General features: G+C 36.5%; 1 protein-coding gene across 1 annotated transcript in view; it reads left to right on the top strand.

Moving 5' to 3' along the window:
- The window catches only part of LOC134672591 (potassium voltage-gated channel protein egl-36-like), a 199,679-nt gene that overhangs the window by 66,778 nt on the left and 112,281 nt on the right, over positions 1-20,620 (top strand). The gene's annotated exons all lie outside the window — the stretch shown is intronic.

Here is a 20,620-nt window from a genome sequence, read left to right as displayed (position 1 = left end):
AGGGCTTCCATTACATCTAGTTTAGATACCTAGTGAAGCTTATACGTAACTTTGAAGGCTGATAAATTTCAAAAACCGGCCAAGTTTGAGTCGGGTTCACGCAAAAAACTGCAAAAATCACGTTTGTTGTATAGCCCTACTTATTTCATTTTGTTTATAGTATTTGTTGTTGTTGTGTAACATAAATACATCATCTGTGAAAATTTCAACTGTCTAGCTATCACGGTTCATGAGATACAGCCCGGTGACAGACAGACGGACGGACAGACAGACAGACTGACGAACAGTGGAGTCTTAGTAATAAAAACAGGACCCATTTTTACCCTTTGGGTACCTACGGAACGCTAAAAATGTCACGGTCTACATTGACATAAGTCGCTCTGAGTTTAGGGACTGCATGAAGAAAACAATTTTGATGTACTTTTAAATAACAATTTACAGCTTTTCGGTTTAAATTGTCCGATGCTACCTTACTTTGTGGGTCAAAACGTTTGGGAAAACCGATGTCTTTAAAAATACCGTTTTTTGTGATGTCTACAAGAAAATCGCATTACCTTAACTTACACCAAAAAAAATTTTGATCAACACACAAGCTTTTTTATATAAATTTACCTTTTTTACGTTTTATTGTCTATGTTTTTTGATACCTTTTGTCTTTTTTATTACTGACACATTACATTTTGTTTTACCATTGAAAATCCAGTGCCTTCTTATTTTACAGTCATCTATAAAATTGGTCCTTCGAACCGGCCTCCGGTTGGCTTTCGGTAGGTTGTGAAGATTTTGCCGCCAACGAATCAATCAATTAGGATTGTTCATTTTTTTTCAAATGTTCTATTTCGAAAACCATTTCGAGATATAAGGTTTTTAAACAGTTTCCGACATTTGCTGCGATATAATAATTGAGGATTGAAGATATTTCAACAAATATACTTATGACCTTAGTTTGACCTTCTCCTGGGCTGAATGTAAAGTCATTGCATAATTTATTTTATTTATTTATTTAGAAATTTAATTCAGGCAACAAGGCCCATATTACAAATACCTTACAGACTAACATACATAATGTATTTTATAAACTTAAAACTAAACACTATTTAGTCGACAAAACGGCGTGGCTCCGTTGCATCGGCTGCTCTTGTGTCGGATTCGGCAGTTTGCCCCGGAACCTCCGAAACACGACACCTTTCGGCCAGAAGTCGGCGCACTCGATGGTCCCCTGCAGTGGTCGCGGCACGCGCACCACAAAAGAGTTGAAGTGCACGTAGTGGCGCGATCGAAGCTGGAACACCCTCAGCGTGTAGCCGGTCTTCTGGTGTACATACTCCACCACTTCAGCAGCCGTGGCGGTGTAATGCAAGCGCGATACGTACAGCGCCTTACTCGGTGTAGCAATCCGCAAGCCAGAATTAGCCGGTTCGGCGGTACCACACTGAGTCTTACGAGGCGCCGTGCGCGCCTTCTTCTTTCTTGATACCAGTGTGAAATCCTCCTCATCCATACTGGCAACAGGGAGCTTCTCCTTGGGAGCCGCTCGATCAGTACCCTTTACAGGTACACTAACCCGGTTCGATGCGACTTTCGGACCGGCGACGACATCCGCGTAAACACGATGACGTGATTTGGAGGAGGCGGGGGGAGGGCGCGCGCGCGGGAGGCACGCGGGCGGCAACACAGCTGATGCGACACATTTTACAGTGTCAGCAACATGCAAACTGACTGACTCGGCGCTCGTGGCTTGCCGGTCATCGCACTTGAAATTCGACGCCGCCGACCGAGTAAGGGCACTGTTTCGCAAATTGATGACTTCGTTGCGTAACTCGGTTATAGTGACCTGGGCCGCATCAAACCTCAAAATGACATCTGCTAGACTTGTTTTAAGGGCCACGATTTCCTTCAACAAGCAGCTAACGTCGACATGATCCGGAATATCCGGAATATATAATAAAAGTTATCGAACCATAGTAAATAAATCCGTCACTCACGTATTGTCAAAGTTATCATTGTCATCGATTGTCATAACAAAATTTTTCAGTTAAACCGCTGCGCTTGTTTGTTACAATTTGATTTATAATTAGTACCTAAACAGTAGATTTCATTGCTTAATAATATATCAAAAACCTTGTTCCTATGTGTGGGAATGATTCACAAAAATAATAGTTCGAATCCACGAAGACCTACGACGTGAAAGATGGTGCCGTGAATTAAACTTGGAATACCTACCTACTTCACGTGTTACACACAGTATTGCTGTGAGAATCACGTCGATGTAAGTATAAAATTAATATTAATTTACTACAATTAAGTATTTAAAAGCTCACTTTATTGGTAGGGTCGTGGTATCTATTTATTTTCTGTGGTAATGTAGCCAGAGTATCTAAAGGCAAACCGTTAAACAGAGATGGTGCCTACTAGAAAGAAGGAATATACAAGAATACATAGCCATACTCAAAATTCAGCCTGAAACTGCTTTAAAAAGATATAATTTCTAATTTCCAGGTACATGTTGCAGTTCAAGCTGCTGATATCATGGTGGACAAGACTTAATAAAGAGTTGTGAATAATAAAACATGTTTTTGTTTACCTACTTTTTTATTAATTGGGGAAATATGTTATATATGTTTCCAAAAAAAATAGTAACTTTACATTAAATGTATGTTTATCATGTTCTGCACGAGCATGTGACAATGATGGCTTCTTGTTGACCATCCAGAAGAGAAGTGTATGGTTTGTTATTTACTCTGTTCCCAGGCATTATTTACGGTCGTAAAGTATTAAGACGATTAATAATTAATATGACGTTCGTTCCAATACAAAATGCTCAACTTTGTTCTGGGCCCAAGTGCAGTTACATATCTCACAGCTGTATCTAAATAGGAATCACGATGACCTGAAATAATAGGATATAATTAGCAAAATTGGCATGTTCCTAATATAGTAGTATAAGTATGTAGTACAATATCCAAACAATGGTGACAAGTCGGTAGAAAGCACCCACCGGGTGCTAAGCTACCTTTAGCAATGGACGCTTGTAACGATTTTATGAATCCAATCTTCTTACAAATCGAATCAGTTAAAATATATATGATGTAGGTAACTTACATTTGTATTTTTGCTCCCTTGATTTCAGCCAAGTTATGGTTGGAGTTGGATGTTATATGGATACATACTCCAATAAAACTAAGTTATATTATATAACTTAGGCAGATTTCTGGAATCAGCTTTCTCAAATTTATAGCGTAGGTATTTTGAAATTAATGATTCAAAATAAACGAGTTTTCCATTCCAGACGATTGTTATTTATAGAAACACGTGACACTGACATTGTCGACAGGTGACATTACAATCAATTGACAATGTCAACTATTTTTTTAATGCTTGTTGTTGCTTGTGCATTATCCTAATCAGCCGACGACATGTAATTTACGAGAAGTCGTATCTCATATTTTCAATAAATTATAAATATTCAACCGAGCCACGAATTACTAAATCATTCAAATTAGTATCTTAAATTAACCTATATTTTCAGAAAATAAAATAAAAATGGGGGTCTAAAAAAAATGAACAATCCTAATTGGCGGTTCATTCCTCCCGCAGCACCTTTTATGGGTGGAGCGTGGGAGCGGTTAGTTCGCAGTGTTAAAGAAGCTTTAAAAGTGACCCTCAGAGAACAGGCACCCTCAGATGAAGTTTTAAGCACACTATTGGCGGAGGCTGAAGTCCTGGTAAACACGCGTCCGCTTACGCATGTGTCGCTTGATCCCGAAGCTGATGCGGCTCTAACACCGGCCCACTTCATACTCACATCTCCATCTGGCCGCCCCATACCCGCTACCCTGACCGAGGCGGATCTCCATAGTCCAAGCAAGTGGCGCAGGGTGGTGAGACTGGCTGACCATTTCTGGCAGCGCTGGGTAAAGGAATACCTGCCCTACTTGGCACCACGTGCGGGGGGAGGGTCGCCGCCTAATGTCGCAGTAGGTGATATCGTGATAGTGTGCGATCCTAACCTACCAAGAGGCTCGTGGCCCAAGGGTCGCGTTACCGCCCTTTACCCTGGTAGAGACGGGATAACAAGAGTGGCGGATGTTGTTACCGCTGTTGGCGTGTTGCGCAGACCCCTAAGAAAACTAGCGAAGGTCCTCGTCTCTCTCTAAAAAAGGGGAGAATGTGCAACTCACAACCTTTTTTATATAAATTTACCTTTTTTTACGTTTTATTGTCTATGTTTTTTGATACCTTTTGTCTTTTTATTACTGACACATTACATTTTGTTTTACCATTGAAAATCCAGTGCCTTCTTATTTTACAGTCATCTATAAAACTTTACTTACACCAAAAAAAATTTGACACACTTCATGTGGAACCCTAAAATAAGTACGTAAGAATAATAAACCATAAGCAGGGGTGCGAAACTTCTCCCTTCGGACAATCGGCTCCGTTCGGCTCAGCATTGCTCTGATCTGAGCAATTATTAGGGTTGACACAACTTGACGTCCCTTTGCGTGTACCACAGATAAGATAATGGTTTCAATTTTGACAACCCTAAATAGCCGAAAGAGATATTGCCATATATTAGGAAGGGACAGCATGATTCGACCCTGAACCGCTGTCAAACTTCGGTTTAGTAGGAAGTTTCCTTTCTGTACGGTAGTAGGTAAATATTATTAATTATTCTGTGCCGTAAGCCATGCCATTATGGTGTCAAGTTACAGGAAGATCTCAAAAGATACTTTGGACAGCTACTTATACAATAATGATGTAGCAAAGTGCTTTTTAAATATTAAGTAAGTCAATATTCTAGCTTGAAACGGAATTCGGAATAAGCGCCATCTTTGATTTCCATTTGTTATTCATTTTTTTAGGATTCCGTACCCTAAGACTCCGCTGTCCGTCTGTCCGTCTGTCCGTCCGTCCGTCTGTCCGTCTGTCCGTCTGTCCGTCTGTCCGTCTGTCCGTCCGTCTGTGTGTTACCAGGCTGTAACTCTAGAACCGTGATAGCTAGACAATTGAAATTTTCACAGATAATGTAATTCTGTTGCCGCTATTACAACAAATACTGAAAACAAAATAAAATAAATATGTATTTAAATGGGGCTACCATAAAACAAACGTAATTTATAATCATTAATTATGTCTAAAGTACAAGAACACAAATCACTAACCAAAAAATATATAGTCGACAAAATGGTGACGCTTAACTTTGTGTCTTATCACAAATTCAATAAGGTACAAAAATGCTTGTTTCTATCCCGTAATCACACATTAAAGATGCAAATGTTTCCCTGTGTCCTAATGACAAATAAATAATGCTGGAGCTCGTTAGATCCCATTATTTCGGGTTACTGGTTACTTACATAATTACTTGTATACAAAATGCCCATACGTCAAACCTTGCCAAGCAAAATGAAATTTTATTTAGTCAACACAAAGTTCAAATTAGAATGGAACAGGAGACCTTTTTATAGGTCTCTGGGCGGCTAGAGGATAATGAAAAGCTGGGTATGAAAAGGCACGTCATAAAGAACATAGGCTACGGAGACTGCTTAGCATCAGGCGGTATGCTTGTTTGCCACATATGTAGTATAAAAAACCGGCCAAGTGCGAGTCGGACTCGCGCACGAACCGTACCGTTACGCAAAAAACGGCAATGAAATTACGTTTGTTGTATGGGAGCCACACTTAAATATTTATTTTATTCTGATTTTAGTATTTATTTGTTGTTATAGCGGCAACAGGAATACATAAACTATCACGGTTCTTGAGATACAGCCTGGTGAAAGACAGACAGACGGACAGCGGAGTCTTAGTATGTAATAGGGTTCCGTTATTACCCTCCTTTGGGTTCAAAACCCTAAAAAAATAAAGAAAGAAGGAAAGATTAGAAGAGATGACAAATTATGGCTTATGTTGATTTATGGAATAATACGTAAAATGAAATCTGGAAAAATTCAGAAATACCGAGAAAGCGAACAAGATCACCTTTGCAATCGATACTCCTATTTCCTCCTTTCACAATCACACAAGCCAAATTTTGTTTCCATTACCGAAATCTAAATTACAAATACTCTGTACCTTCAGGTATTTAAATAAAAGTCAACAAAATCTACCCTCAAATAGCTCGTTAAGCCAGTTGAGGGTAGATGAAAACATTACATGATCAAATAATATACTTAGCAGTCAGGTCATTCAGTGACTGATCCAGGCGGTTTTGTAATTGGTCGGTTAACCATCAAATGTTATAACTACCCGAATATGTACAAATTGTTTGTTTACTTTTATTTAAATACGTAAAGATACAGACTATACCTTCCGCTTCAAAATCAAAGATGGCCGAATTAGGTCGAGGAGCAAACAGAATGGATAATTGTGGGTCTCGTTAACTTTCCCCTCCGGGGTTTGAGTGGCCGAGTCTTTGCTGTAGCATTTTACAGCACCGACAGTAGGTCGAACTTGTTTTTCGAGGCAAGATAATTGAGTAGAATTAATATAAACATTAACTTCTCCCCATGACTTTGTTTGCATAGAATTAGCATCCATGTCTCAATCTCACAGTCAATTCCACCCCAATTTTCACTGGTATTAGAAAAGTTTTTGACGCAGTTCACAGTGGACCTGATGAACTTTAAAAAACATTTTCAACAAAAAGTCGTTACATACAGGTTGGATTCGCAATGGTTCTTTTTGTGAACGGAATCCCGTTAACTACGCCCAGTTGCGTTTTGTTAGCAGTGCAGGTAGTTTTTTGGTGACAATTCCACAAATAAAACGTATCGATTTCCTGTTGTCTTTTCATGCAGGTTAAGTTTCGACTTTTTTTCTGTTTCATAGACCATAAAACACACTATCGAAATTGACAACTATAGTTTGAAATATATTATATGTACCTAAGTATATATATATATTTCAAATTGGCGGCTAAGTAAATATTCTTTATTGTGCACCATAAAGTTAAAAAATACATATTTAGCGAAAAACAAGCTTATCAACAGGCGGTCTTATCGAAAAAAAGCGATCTCTTCCAGACAATCGTTAATTCTTGCACCTAATTCAAGCCTCTTCGAGTAATTGAGGAACATGCATATAAATAAAAAAATTCACCTACTGTTCCAATTTCTCTTAAGGGCGCCATTTCACCCGAAAAAGGGCGTTTTTAGTGATTCTAATTAATTTACAGCTCTGGTGTCGGGTGTTTTCACAGGATTGCGATTAAGGCACCCTCGGACACCTTTCCAAAGATAAATGTTTTAATTTAAATAAATGTGACAGATTCAAACGACCCTTTTTTGGAAAAAGATTAATATTATTTAAAAGGTAAATGAAGAAAGAAATGATCATTGAAGAAGTAACGGTTCAACTTGAAATAAAATTTAATATTCACCTAAGCCCTGCTTAATAAAGAAATTGGATCAACGTTATTTATGTTCAGTCAACTATAAAAATATAAGTGTAGACAACCTGCTTAAAAATATGTCCCATAATAGTTCTTAATTCACTGACAAGATTTATGGGACATATTTTTTAAAAATGATTTGTTCACCCATATTTTCACAGTTGACTGTACCTATATCTCTTGCTTTTAAATCTTCTACTACGCTCAAGATTGGGATCATCATCATCATCATAACTTAAGAGCTTTGCTCTTGTCAGTGGAGTAATCGCCAATAATTTCTTTCTTGTGCCAGTATTTTAATCTATCTATATATGTATATATAAATGCAAGTGTCCTGACTGACTGACTGACTGACTGACTGATTCATCAACGCAGAGCCAAAACTACAAAAGCCAGAAAGTTGAAATTTGCACACCAGATTGAATTTATAAAGTGTACAAGAGATAAGAAGCGATTTTGAGAAATTCAACCCCTAAGGGGGTTAAAAAGGGGATGAAAGTTTGTATGGGGTTAAAGTTTTTTTTTAAGCTAGGAATTTAAAACTTCGTAAAAAGATATATTATTAAAATAGAAGAAAACCAATTTCAGCGTTTTTGAAAATTCATCCCCTAAGGTGGTGAAAAAGGGGTTGAAAATTTGTATGGATATCAAAAATTTTTTCGAGTGGTGGAGTTGAATCTTTATATTTAGGGATATTATTAGAAGACAGGAAAAGTAATTTCAGCGTTTTGTAAAATTCATCCCCTAACAGGGTTAAAAAGGGGTTGAAAATTTTAATCCATTACAAATGCTCTGAAACTTCTTAGAAAAGCATAATAGTCGATAACAAAAATAAATAATTTCAACGTTTTTGGAAATTCAACCCCTAAGGGGGTTAAAAAGGGGATGAAATTTCGTCTTCGGGTGCAAATTTTATTGTAAGCTAGGAACTTGAAACTTTGTAAAAAAGTATCAGATTCAAATACAAGAAAACTAATTTCAGCGTTTTAGAAAATTCATCCCCCAAGATGGTGAAAAAGGGGTTGAAAGTTTGTATGGATATCAAAATTTTTTTCGAGCGCGGGACTTGAATCTTTGTATTTGGGGTTATTATTAGAAGGCAATAAAAGTAATTTCAGCGTTTTGTAAAATTCATCCCCTAACAGGGTTAAAAAGGGGATGAAAGTTTGTATGGGGTTAAAGTTTTCTTTTGAGCTAGGAATTTGAAACTTCGTTAAAAGATATATAATTAAAATACAAGAAAAATTATTTCAGCGTTTTTGAAAATTCATCCCTTAAGGTGGTGAAAAAGGGGTTGAAAGTTTGTATGGATATCAAACATTTTTTCGAGTGTGGGATGTGAATCTTTGTATTTAGGGATATTATTAGAAGACAGGAAAAGTAATTTCAGCGTTTTGTAAAATTCATCCCCTAACAGGGTTAAGAAGAGGTTGAAAGTTTGAATCCATTACAAATAGCTTTGAAACTTTTTAGAAAGGCATAATAGCCGATTACAAAAAAAAGTAATTGCAATGTTTTTGGAATTTCAATCCCTAAGGGGGTTAAAAGGGGGATGAAAGTTCGTCTGCGGGTGCAAATTTTATTTTAAGCAAGGAACTTGAAACTTTGTAAAAACGTTTTAAATTAAAATACAACTGATTTCAGCGTTTTTGAAAATTCATCCCCTAAGGTGGTGAAAAAGTGGTTGAAAGTTTGTATGGATATCAAACATTTTTTCGAGCGCGGGACTTGAATCTTTGTATTTGGGGATATTATTAGATGACAATAAAAGTGATTTCAGCGATTTGTAAAATTCAGAATCAGAATCAGAATCAGAATCAAGCATTTTATTCGTGATAAACTTAAAACTAAGATTACATACAAGAGTATAACTAAAAACTACAAATATTAATAAAGTTGGAAAGCGTTAAAGTTTACCACGAAATGGGCTCGCCTCAGCATAATACTGACCCGAGGGCCAGCGCTGATCTTCCGGCGAGACCATTTGTGGGCCACGAACGCAGCCGTACGACACGGCCCTATCATAAGCTGAACGCAGCCTTTGCAGCAGCGACCGGCGCCATCTTGACTACTGTCTATGGCAGTAGCTGAAAATGACATTTGACATTGACAAGACAATAACAAAAATGGCCATGCCGTACAACGCGATAAATATATATATATTTTTTTTTTACCTTTCATTCATATGAAAATAACTTTTATAACTACATATATCCGGTGACAACATATATACAGCAAAAGTGATAAATTCAAATACAACTTTGATACAACATAACTAAAGAGGTGAAGTTTATTTTGTCAATGTGAAAGTTCCTCAGTTGACCATGGAGATCATGCCAAGTTTACACAATTGAAAGTTTATACTGTACACTAAGGGAATTAAATTAAATAACATAAGATAGCTACATAAAGACAAAAAAGATAACCACACGCGCAATTGTAATGTGGGACGAAGCGAAGAAATAAATTACAACAAGCACTATATACATACAGAGTACAGATCAAGTACAGACGCATTGTGTGATCGTGAGGAAAGGACAGAAAAAGCAGGTATACATTATTATTGAGTTGACTATTTGTTTGTAAAACATGTAACATTTTCGGCTAAACAACAAAAAAAAAAAAAAAAAATTAAATTATATTAAAAGCAACTCGTATCATGCCGTAATGCCTCCTGTGACTGCTGGTGTTGAAGTATAAGTATTTTGAGTTTGGTTTTGAAACTTGTTACACTTTTTAGGTTCCTGAGAGGGGGGGGAATAATGTTCCAGCACTTGGTTGCGACATACCTAAAGCTCCCACGGAAAGCCGCCGACGCATGACGAGGTGTCATCAATTGTACACTGCAATTACGAGCCCCAAGTGACCTGCGAGTGGACATCCATGACAACTTCTCGAAGAGATATGATGGGGATTTGTATTTTACTACGCCAAAAAGGAGACCTGCCAGATGAAGCTTGCGTCGGTGCAGCATTTTAAGGATATTGTGTTTATTTAAATATGGAGTAACATGGGCTCGTGGCGGGATATTGAAGCAGTACCGAGCACAAGCATTTTGCACCCTCTGTATGAGTCGTTTTGTTTTTGATAGGAGACGTGGGCCATACACCAAATCCATGTAGTTTAGTTTGGACAGAACAAGTGTTTCAATTAATTGAATGCGCAAGGTTTCATTAATAAATGGTCGTATATTATAGAGTAGTTTAAGTCTATAGAAACAGTTACTAACAGTTTGAGCAACATGCTTCTCAAATCTTAGTTGGCTGTCCATGATTAAGCCTAGATTTCGAGCCTCATATACTCTTTCTATTGGTTCACCGGATAACATTACATCCCTAGTGGGTCTGATATTGTTTAACTGGGTTTTGGTGCCAAAGATAAGGTATTTTGTTTTAGATGGGTTTAGCATTAAATTATTGTCGAATGCCCAAGACGCTATATTTGCAAGGTCCATATTTAGTTTTTCTATAGCACTATCAATTTCTGATGGTTTACAAGCAATATATATCTGAATATCATCTGCATAAATATGATATTTGCAGTGTGTAATGCGAGTTCTGATGTCTGCTGTATATAAAATAAACAGGATTGGGCCGAGTATCGATCCCTGAGGTACGCCTTGTGAGAGGGCCTTGTTTGCTGAGATTTTAGTTATTCCATCATTTGAGCACAGTTTTACATACTGGTGCCGCTCAGTGAGATAACTGTGAAACCAGCGCAGTGCACTGGTATCGAAACCATAATAGCTTAGCTTTGACAGTAATAGGTCTATATGGATACAGTCAAATGCCCTAGAGAAATCAAGCAGTACAAGCAGTGTACACATGCCTCTATCCTGTGCGCAGAGTATGTTATCTGTGACATCAAGCAGGGCTGTCACTGTACTGCGTCCCTTCCTGAAACCTGATTGTACATCGGGCAAGATACCGTTGCTCTCAATGTAGTCATTTAATTGTGTGCATACAATCTTTTCTAGAATCTTAGACATACACGGTAATATGCTGATGGGCCTCAGGTCCTTTAATTCGGAAGGGTTAGAGATTTTAGGCAGTGGGCGCACAATGGCGGTTTTCCAGATGTCGGGAAAAGTAGAGGTTAGAATGGAAGTATTTACCACATCAGTTATTAAATCTATGGTATATGGAAATGTCATAATAAGCATTTTTAAATTAATTAGATCATGCCCTTCCGCATTCGATTTGAGTTTTGAAACAATTTTTAGCAATTTATCGGGGGTAACTGGCTCAATATGAAACATAGACTTGTCGTACCTGTGGAACTCGAAGTAAGTCAGCTGAGAAATTGATACTTGTGATACAATAGGTAAGTCTAAAAAATGATTATTTATAATATTAGGGTCGCTGAGAGTAGCTGGCAAATCTATACTATTTTGAGGCAGAATAGTAGTTTTTAGATTTTTCCAAAGGGATTTCGGCTCCTTAATTTTGTTATTTATATTGTATTTAAAAAAAGCCGACTTTTCATTATATATAGCTACATTTACAATTGACTTTAGGTCCTTATAATACAGTCTTTTATTCTCAGAACCGGTTTTATGATACTCTGCGGCAGCCTGATCACGCATACGCATCATTAGTTTTACTGTATCAGTGATCCAAGGATATGACGGGCCCTTTATTGTAGATATTTTCATGGGTGCATGCAAGTCAAATACATAAACTATTTGCCTGCTTAATGCTTCTACCTTTTCATTAACATTCGGCAATACAGACATCAGATCCCACCTCACACTACGCAAATCGGTATCAATAAGTGAGAGATTAATGTTATTAATGGGCCTGTGCAGTATAGTGTACGGCTTAGGTTTGTCCCGTTTAAATGCGAATTCGCACATAATAATGCAATGCCCAAAGAGCGACCCTACAAGCTCAGTATTAATTTTTTTGGCATTTAAATCGGTGCAAACCACGTCAATTAATGTCTGGCTGGTATTAGTGAAGTGTGTTGGCTCTGTTATTATTTGTGCTAAATTAAAACTAGATAAAAAATTGTTTAACTTTGATGTTTTGATGTCATTGGTATTAAATTTTTAATTAAATTCATCCCCTAACAGGGCTAAAATGGGGTTCAAAGTTTGAATCCATTACAAATGCTTTGAAAACATAATAGCCCATTACAAAAAAAAGTAATTGCAACGTTTTTGGAAATTCAACCCCTAAGGGGGTTAAAAAGGAGATAAAAGTTCGTCTTGGGGTATAAATTTAATTTTAAGCTAGGAACTTGAACTTTTTGCAAAAAAAGGTATTAAATTAAAAAACATGAAAACTAATTCAACAATTTTTGAAAATCATCACCAAAGGTGGTGAGAAAGGGGTTGAAAGTTTGTATGGAGATCAGATATTTTGTGAGTGCGGAACTTGAATCTTTGTATAAGGGCATAGAGGTACCTATTATGAGAATACAAGAAAAGTAATTTCAGCAACCAACATCAAAATTAATCCACTTGACTTAAAACTTCATACAACTTGCTAAAAAAGAAAAGTACTTAATTTCAACATTGCTTGGATATGAAAATTATAGGTAGGTACTAAAGATGTAAAATGTTGAAGATAAGATTCCACGCGGACGAAGTCGCGGGCAACAGCTAGTTTCATCATACACATAATTTTTTATTTGGCTGAAATAAATAATTCTATGTAGGTTTCCCTTCTTCTCTTGTTTTTTCAATCCTGCCTGCCAAGATTGGGATAGAAGCCTTAGGGCCACTTGTACCATCTCACTAACCCGGGGTTAAGCGGTTAAACCGTTAACTCAGTGTCAACACAGTTGTACAGGTAACCATGGTAGCTCCATGGTTTAGCCGGTTAGCCTTGGGTTAGTGGAATGGTGCAAATGGCCCTTAATAGACGATGTATGTTATACCTGTTTACTTCCATTATAACAAGTCTAATTGTGTATAAAACGAGGTTTTCCTCGCATTAAGTACACTTAGTACCCATTAATATCAATGTAGCGCCGTATGCGGAATCTGAGTCGAATGTCCATGAATTATTCAATGGATGGGGTATGTTTACTGCAATGGAGAGATAAGAAACAGTAAGAAAAACGAACTCAAACGTTTAATTGAATCGCAAAAAATACACAAAATTTTACAATCAAAAAATGCGATTTATATAGAAGTGTAGTCGGACATAGACATACCAAAGCATTTATATTAACGCTAAAACAGAACCACGCTCGATCTTCACGCTCGCTCAATCAGTGAGTAAAAAAGAAACATGACGAATACGTGTTAAGTGTGTGAATAAAAAAAACTTAAACAAAATAAACCGTTGGGAACGAACCGGTGGTATTTCTTCTTCCATTATATAACCGTTTTATTTATGAAGCCGTATTAACTCATAATATATTATAATCATGATTGTCTGAACTAAAATGTCATTCTATAGAACTGGCTAACTAATATGTAAACAAACCGCCATATTGAAACTGTCACTAAATGATGATTTCAGTATGGCGGCTTGTTTACATAGTTAGCAAGTTCCATAGAATGACACTACAGTGTAATTTATTTTTTAGTATGTTGTAGTCTACAAAACTTTAAATAATAAAGTTCGGGTTCGGGATAAGATCGAGTTCATAATTTTTTTTAAATTCTCAAGCATTAATAAAATTATTACCTACAAGTTTTAGTAGCACAAATAAATAAAGCAGAGAACAGTGAAATTGTAAACATGTGTGTATAAAACTACTTACTGTTATTCTTATGTCTACTGTTGAATTACTGTACAGAATCAACATACATTCAATATTTACTTCCAATTGTATGCGAAACCGAGACCAAACTCGAAACTTGATCATAATATTAATATTATGATTCCAGAAAACAATGTTTATAAAGTAGATCAAAAGTATTGTGAGCAACGTATGAATTATTATATCTTCTTTGTTCATATAAAAGCACACTTTGTGAACGTAACTGAATGTTAACATTTTCAGTTAATATAATTCATGCCCCAATAAATTACACGCAAAGCACAATAAGTACCTATTTGATTTAAAATAAAATACAAACCCTACCATATTAATCTAAAAAATAACGGCAATTTAAACTTTAAAGATATACTAGCAACCCGCCCCCCCTGCCCCGGCTTCGCACGGGTTACACAGAATCTTAACAAATTATACACCTAAACCTTCCTCAAGAATCACTTTATTGATAAATGAAAACCGCGTAAAAATCCTTTCAGTACTTTTCGAGTTCATCGCGAACATATAACATACACACAAACAGACACGCGGCGTGGGACTTTGTTTTGTAAGGTGTAGTGATGATAGAACTAGTCACGTGAATTTTCGTAGCGATAGAATAAAAATGAGCCTTTTCTACTCCCGTACTTTTATTTGTCATTTAAAGGGTTGTGCACACACCTTTAAACCCCTATCTTATAAATAGTTGTCAAGACAGTCTTTAGTGTATTCCCAAAAAAAGTATTTGTGCATACACGCAGTATCTTTTTGGCACTTTTACGATACTTCGTGAAATCACCACTTAAAAAATATTGTATGAAATACATTGTTGCCAACCTAATTTTAATTGTCATTTTGACAGATCAGTGAACCATAGATATGTTTTTTTTATTTCATTCATTCTTTTCCCTAACTTCTTTGCTATTTCTTGAATGAAAAATATTCGTAACATTTATAATTTTATTTCAAAGTAAGTGTAGAAAACGACAAAATTTGTCGTAGAAAAACTATTGTATGCAACGTTGTTTAACTGAGTCAAAAAATACTCGTGGCGATGGCGTCTTCATTAATTACTTTCGGCTTCGCCTGAAATTGTTACTCACGCCACTCGCCTTTTTTGACCTACGTAAACAACGGTTGCATAAAATTTATTTTATTTATGTAAGTATATAAAATAAATGGAACGTTAGTCAAAGTTCAATCTAAAAGATTGAAAGTAGGCTTCACTTGGACCAGAGCCAAAAGGCCCGGCTGGGTTCGAAATTCAATGAAGCAGGCATTTTGGCAAGCCTCTGGGCTGCTCGGTTTTGTTTTTCAATCTGTCAGCCCGTTAGTCATTTTGAGCGACCACTGGGTTTGCGTGGCGTATGCGGGTCGTGGCGATTTGCGATGATGTTTGAGTTTCGGCGCATAGGGCCCGACTCGGATTTTGAAATAGACATCTATTAGATATCTTTTAGACATCACCAAGATACGATAACGATATGTTTATCTAACCTGTCAAATTTGACATTTGCGCGATTCTGGAGATACTCTTGAACGATTTCCACAGGATATGACTTAGAGATCCAATTCACATTTAATAGATATCTTACTCTATCTAACGTAAAAGTGACATTGGTTGCCCGAATTGCGCTGCAGAAGAGAACTAAACTGCAAAACGTAATTCAAGACCAAAAAAAGTAAGACAATGTTGCCACTGCAATAATTTGTTTTTAAAATTATAAATTCCTTTTGATAAATAATCACGCTATAATTTTACTCCTACTATTTAAAAAAGTACTTTTATTTAATTATTTGTACATAAATACAAGTCGCGATAGTAAAAAAGTGGCAACATTTCTTACTTTTTTTGGTCTTGAATTACTTTTTGCAGTATAGTTGATATCTAAACTATAACGTATCTAGAATGGATATAGTACGTGTGGTCTCTTGTGAATATATTCATCATCCCAGCCATAAGACGTCCACTGCTGAACATAGGGCTCCCCCTTTTTTGGGGGGTGAATGCCATAATCGCCATGCTTGGCAGGCGGGTTGGCGATCGCAGTCGAGTACACCGAATTTGAAGGACGCTGCTGCCCGTCCACCGGTAGTCTTGGACGTGGTTTAAGGACATACCCGGGTCCTGGACGTAGTTTAAGGACATGCCCGGGTCCATATATTGATGAATGGGTCCAGGGTGAATATATTGATGTTCCAAAAAGGCAGTATGTCACTTTACTCACTTTACATTTCATATGTAGAGTCTGTGTGGATAGAGAAGAGACGTGAAATGTATGGCGGCCAGTACATTCCACGACTCTTCTCTTTCCGAACAGACTCTATTGGTGTGTGGTGGTCAAAATTGTGGGTTCAAAGCGTTCAAACCTTAGAGTGCTTTTTGAGACTAAGGAGTTGATTTCTGAAAATTGTACGATGTGGTTGGCAACTTAATACATGATGCGAAAGCGTTCAGATACCAATTCCTTATAGTTTTTTGATGATTAATATTTCCCTGCGTTTCATAGTAGGTATTTTACCGGTACCTACCTTAAGAACAATTAGTTTAATCCTGGTGAAAAGTGTCTAATTTTCTTTCCAGCTCATTTTCCATACCATTGACTTTCATATTATACAAAATTCAAAACAAATTACCGAGTTAAATTACATCAAAACCAATTTGGATTGGCCAAAGGTCGAATAATTTCCTTTAAAATTCTGGAGCCCGATCCTGTTTTGGTAATTTGATATAGTTTTTAGTTTATTTTGATACGACCCTAAGTTATTTTAATAGTTGTCTCATGTATACCAAAAAGTGCGAGCGAGATGTCTAAAGACATGACTTTTTATTACATTTCTGCATTTTCTGTCACATGTAAATATAACAGGTACATTCTGAGGATTTGTTCGGGTTCATTTCTACCGCTTTTTATTTGCCATCGCTGTACTTGCATAATATTTCCATTTTCTTTATTTGATGATGATGATTTCCATCTTCACCGCTTAGTTGATTGGCAGCAGGGACCGCAAACGGTTACCGTAATTGAATAAGAATAAGAATAATTTCATTTATTCATAGCAAACTACATTTCATACAAACGTATTACAATTGAGGTTTTGCATAGGCTTCTAAAAATTAAAAATAGCGATTTTAAAAATACCCAATTAATCGAGTTAACTTAAGTACCAGTAAACAAAATTAAAACCTAATTCTGATTTGTTTGTTCGGAATCGGTCTTCAGTTCGAATGATTTGTGTGAATGGGAGCAATTGGACTGAGCTGAAACTCGATTAGCACTCGAATGAAAAGACCGCTCGGTTATTAATGAGTTCTTAGTGAATGAGGTTCAAGTGAAATATGATTTAGTTTAGTGCGAATGAGTGTAGTGTCCTGTTTGACTCATGAGTCATGACGTTGTCTCATTAATTTAGTGTCATGGTTAGAATGTTTAATCCACCAATTATTTGTTTACACGCTTTTATTTAATTTACCCTGTTAGAGTTAGACCAAAAAAGTCTGCAGCGATTTTGATAGCGCACGCAGTTCACCTATTGTTTATACGTCATAATTTCATAGAGGTTTGACGTTTAAAATAACACTTTTACGTAGGCTATCAAAGTCACTGCAGACTTTTCTTTGTCTATCTCTAGTAAGTGAGTATGTCAGTGTGGGTGAAATTGTATTTCCTACCATTTCATTTTTATTTCCGATTTCCGATTTAACAAAAATTTTATATCCATATATCACTCATCGTCAAATAAGGATAAATCGTTTTTAAACGCATTTTGCTGAAAAATAATAAAAGGATGTTCACATCTTTTTAATTTTTATTACGTATATATGTTCCTTCTTCATTTTTGTCGCTTCCGTCCACATTTCCATATGAAGCTATCAACAATTTTACGGACAAACCCATTAAAAATTCGCCGGTTAATTTAATTCGGTTTCCGGATAAATATTCATGCTGCGACCGGGTCAGCTTAGCGGTGGATCAGAACCTGGTATCTGAAATTTTGTTACAGAAATATATAGGCTTTTATTTTATGGAATTGTTGCTTATATAGACCACCTTACTATAGTGAGCAAAGCATGCAAATATGTATGTAAACTAAATTTCGTGGTTGAAAAAGTCCACACAAAATGAAGATGGTTTATTTTATTAGTATAAAATTAATGTATTTATATTTCGATGCAACACTGTTATTAATATATTTAGGTATATGTGAAATAAAACTAGATATACCTATATATTTAGATTTTAATTCAAAAGTTCTTAGTTTGCAAAGTGTTATTGTATTTTAAGATGGTAATTTAAGTAATGTGGTAGGTACAATTGATCGCCCACATTCAGGTAAAAAATCGGAGATATCACCGAATGAGCTGTTACATGATTTTGAATCATATAAGTAGGATAGCAGTGGGACACCAAAGTAGGCTAGAAAAAAAAGTACTTAACGTTGCTATTTAAACTGGCTCATTCTTTTCACTGTGAGAGATTCAGTAGCTAACCGCGCTGCATAAAAGAAACAATGCCTTATGTGAGATTAGGGTTTGAGTCGAAAAAATACCTCAGATAATTGCAACTATAACCATTAAGGGGCCCACTAATTACCAGTCCGCCGAACAATATCAGCCTGTCATTAGTTCGGATCTGTCGCCTTTTGCTTAACTGACAGGCTGATATCGTCCGGCGGACTGGTAATCAGCCACCATTTCAAACATTTTAAGTGTTATCTGAACTCAATAATAATTTGATTGATTGATGCCCCTCAATCCTGTTATCCCTCATTAGGAACATAGGGCTCGCAGAAGAATCCTCTATTTGTCGCGATCCTGAGTGGCTACCAGGGCTCGGAACCGGTATTTTTTTAAAACCCCGAAACAGCCCAATATTTTGAATTATTTCACCTTCTTTACGTAGGATTGAATTATTATTTAGGTAACAGCTTCGTATTATTTAATTGTCCCATTTAACATAAATAATAAACCAAAGAACGAAAGGGAACGTAATAATACCGGTATTTTTGTATGGAGAAAATACCGGTTTCCGACCCCTGGCGGCTACTTCCAGCTCTTTCCAGCCGAGTTTAGTTGAGCTAGCAATAATCATTTACCAGATTCTAATTGAAAGCAGTCAACAGCGGTCGCAAATGCTAATTCTGGATCTTCACTATACAGTTTACATTATTAAATGTCACAATATCCCCGTATGGCGGCCTGCATAATACAGCAGTTAACCCGCTCTTAGTTTACTGTCAGTCTTTATTTAAAGTTTACTATGTATTTAGATTCTGTATGTAAATGTATAGTTCGTTTTTTTTAGCATTAGAAAGAACTTGCAAGAAGGTACGCGATCTTGACATGTCTTTTAATTGAAAAACGCTTTTTTAAAAATCAAAAACTATTACTTATGAAAGCAGAAGAACATAAATGATCGTATTAGTTCATACTTGTTACATATTTGCCGTAACTTATTTGTTTACCTTATTCCTAATGCTAAAAAAACGAACTATAGTTACAGAAATAGTTATCTCATACAAACTTTCATGCGGGGGGTCAATTTTCTCTGCAGCTGACTGATAACTTTAAGAAATAATGCATTTTAAAATAGATGAAAATGAAAATTAACAAATCATAGTGACGGAAGTAAAATTCGTTCTTCATTTGTTCCAAAAATTACATATCAGCTGAGCAAATACTAATGCAATATAATTCAAAAGTATACAGATCAAAAAAAATAAAAAATAAAGTACCACTAATACATAAAATAACAAACTATTAAACATTACAATTTTAAAAATTCAAATATTTAAATTAAATCAATAAGCTAAAAAAAATACATATTTAATAGACACCAGAAGATACCTGTTCTAAGGTTTTTAAAGGGTCGGTAACGCGCATGTAGCACCCCTGGAGTTGCAGGCGTTCATAGGCTACGGTGACCGCTTACCATGAAGCTGATGCTTATTTGGAACCGTGTAAAAATTGACGTGATATAAAAAAAAAACATGTTCATTAAAGGATCATTCCTCAACAATATCATTCCCCTGGCTTTACCTATTCGCGAATCCCCAGGAGATTCCACTATAGACCGACCGCTTAAATGAGTCCTCGCGGGCACCGTACGCCTGCCGCCCTTACCTTCCCCGCCACCCTTAGGCCCAGTTGCACCAACCACATTTAACAGACTGATTAACATCAAACAGCAGTGAAGTATGAAATTTCCCATACAAATAAATTTAGCGAACGCTTTAACGGTGACGGACGGTTTGGTGCAACCGATCCTTAGTCGTCCTACCCCGTCGCCCCCGTACCGCGCAGGCGAGGACTCATTTAAGCGGTCGGACTGTAAGCAGTTTTGGCTGTAGATGGAACTTGGCTCGGGTTACACACGGCCCAATTCGAACTAGATACGTCAAATATTACGCAAGATACGATATAGATTAGATATGTCAATGTCAAAAGTGACGTTTTTGTTTTAAGAAAAGTCACTCTTGACACTGACACATCTAATCCATATCGTATCTAGCCGT

Source organism: Cydia fagiglandana, chromosome 17 (genome assembly GCF_963556715.1).
Source record: "Cydia fagiglandana chromosome 17, ilCydFagi1.1, whole genome shotgun sequence".
Classification (NCBI taxonomy): Eukaryota; Metazoa; Arthropoda; class Insecta; order Lepidoptera; family Tortricidae; genus Cydia; species Cydia fagiglandana.
Note: the sequence above shows the minus strand (reverse complement) of the source record. Positions and strands in the feature narration are given on the sequence as shown.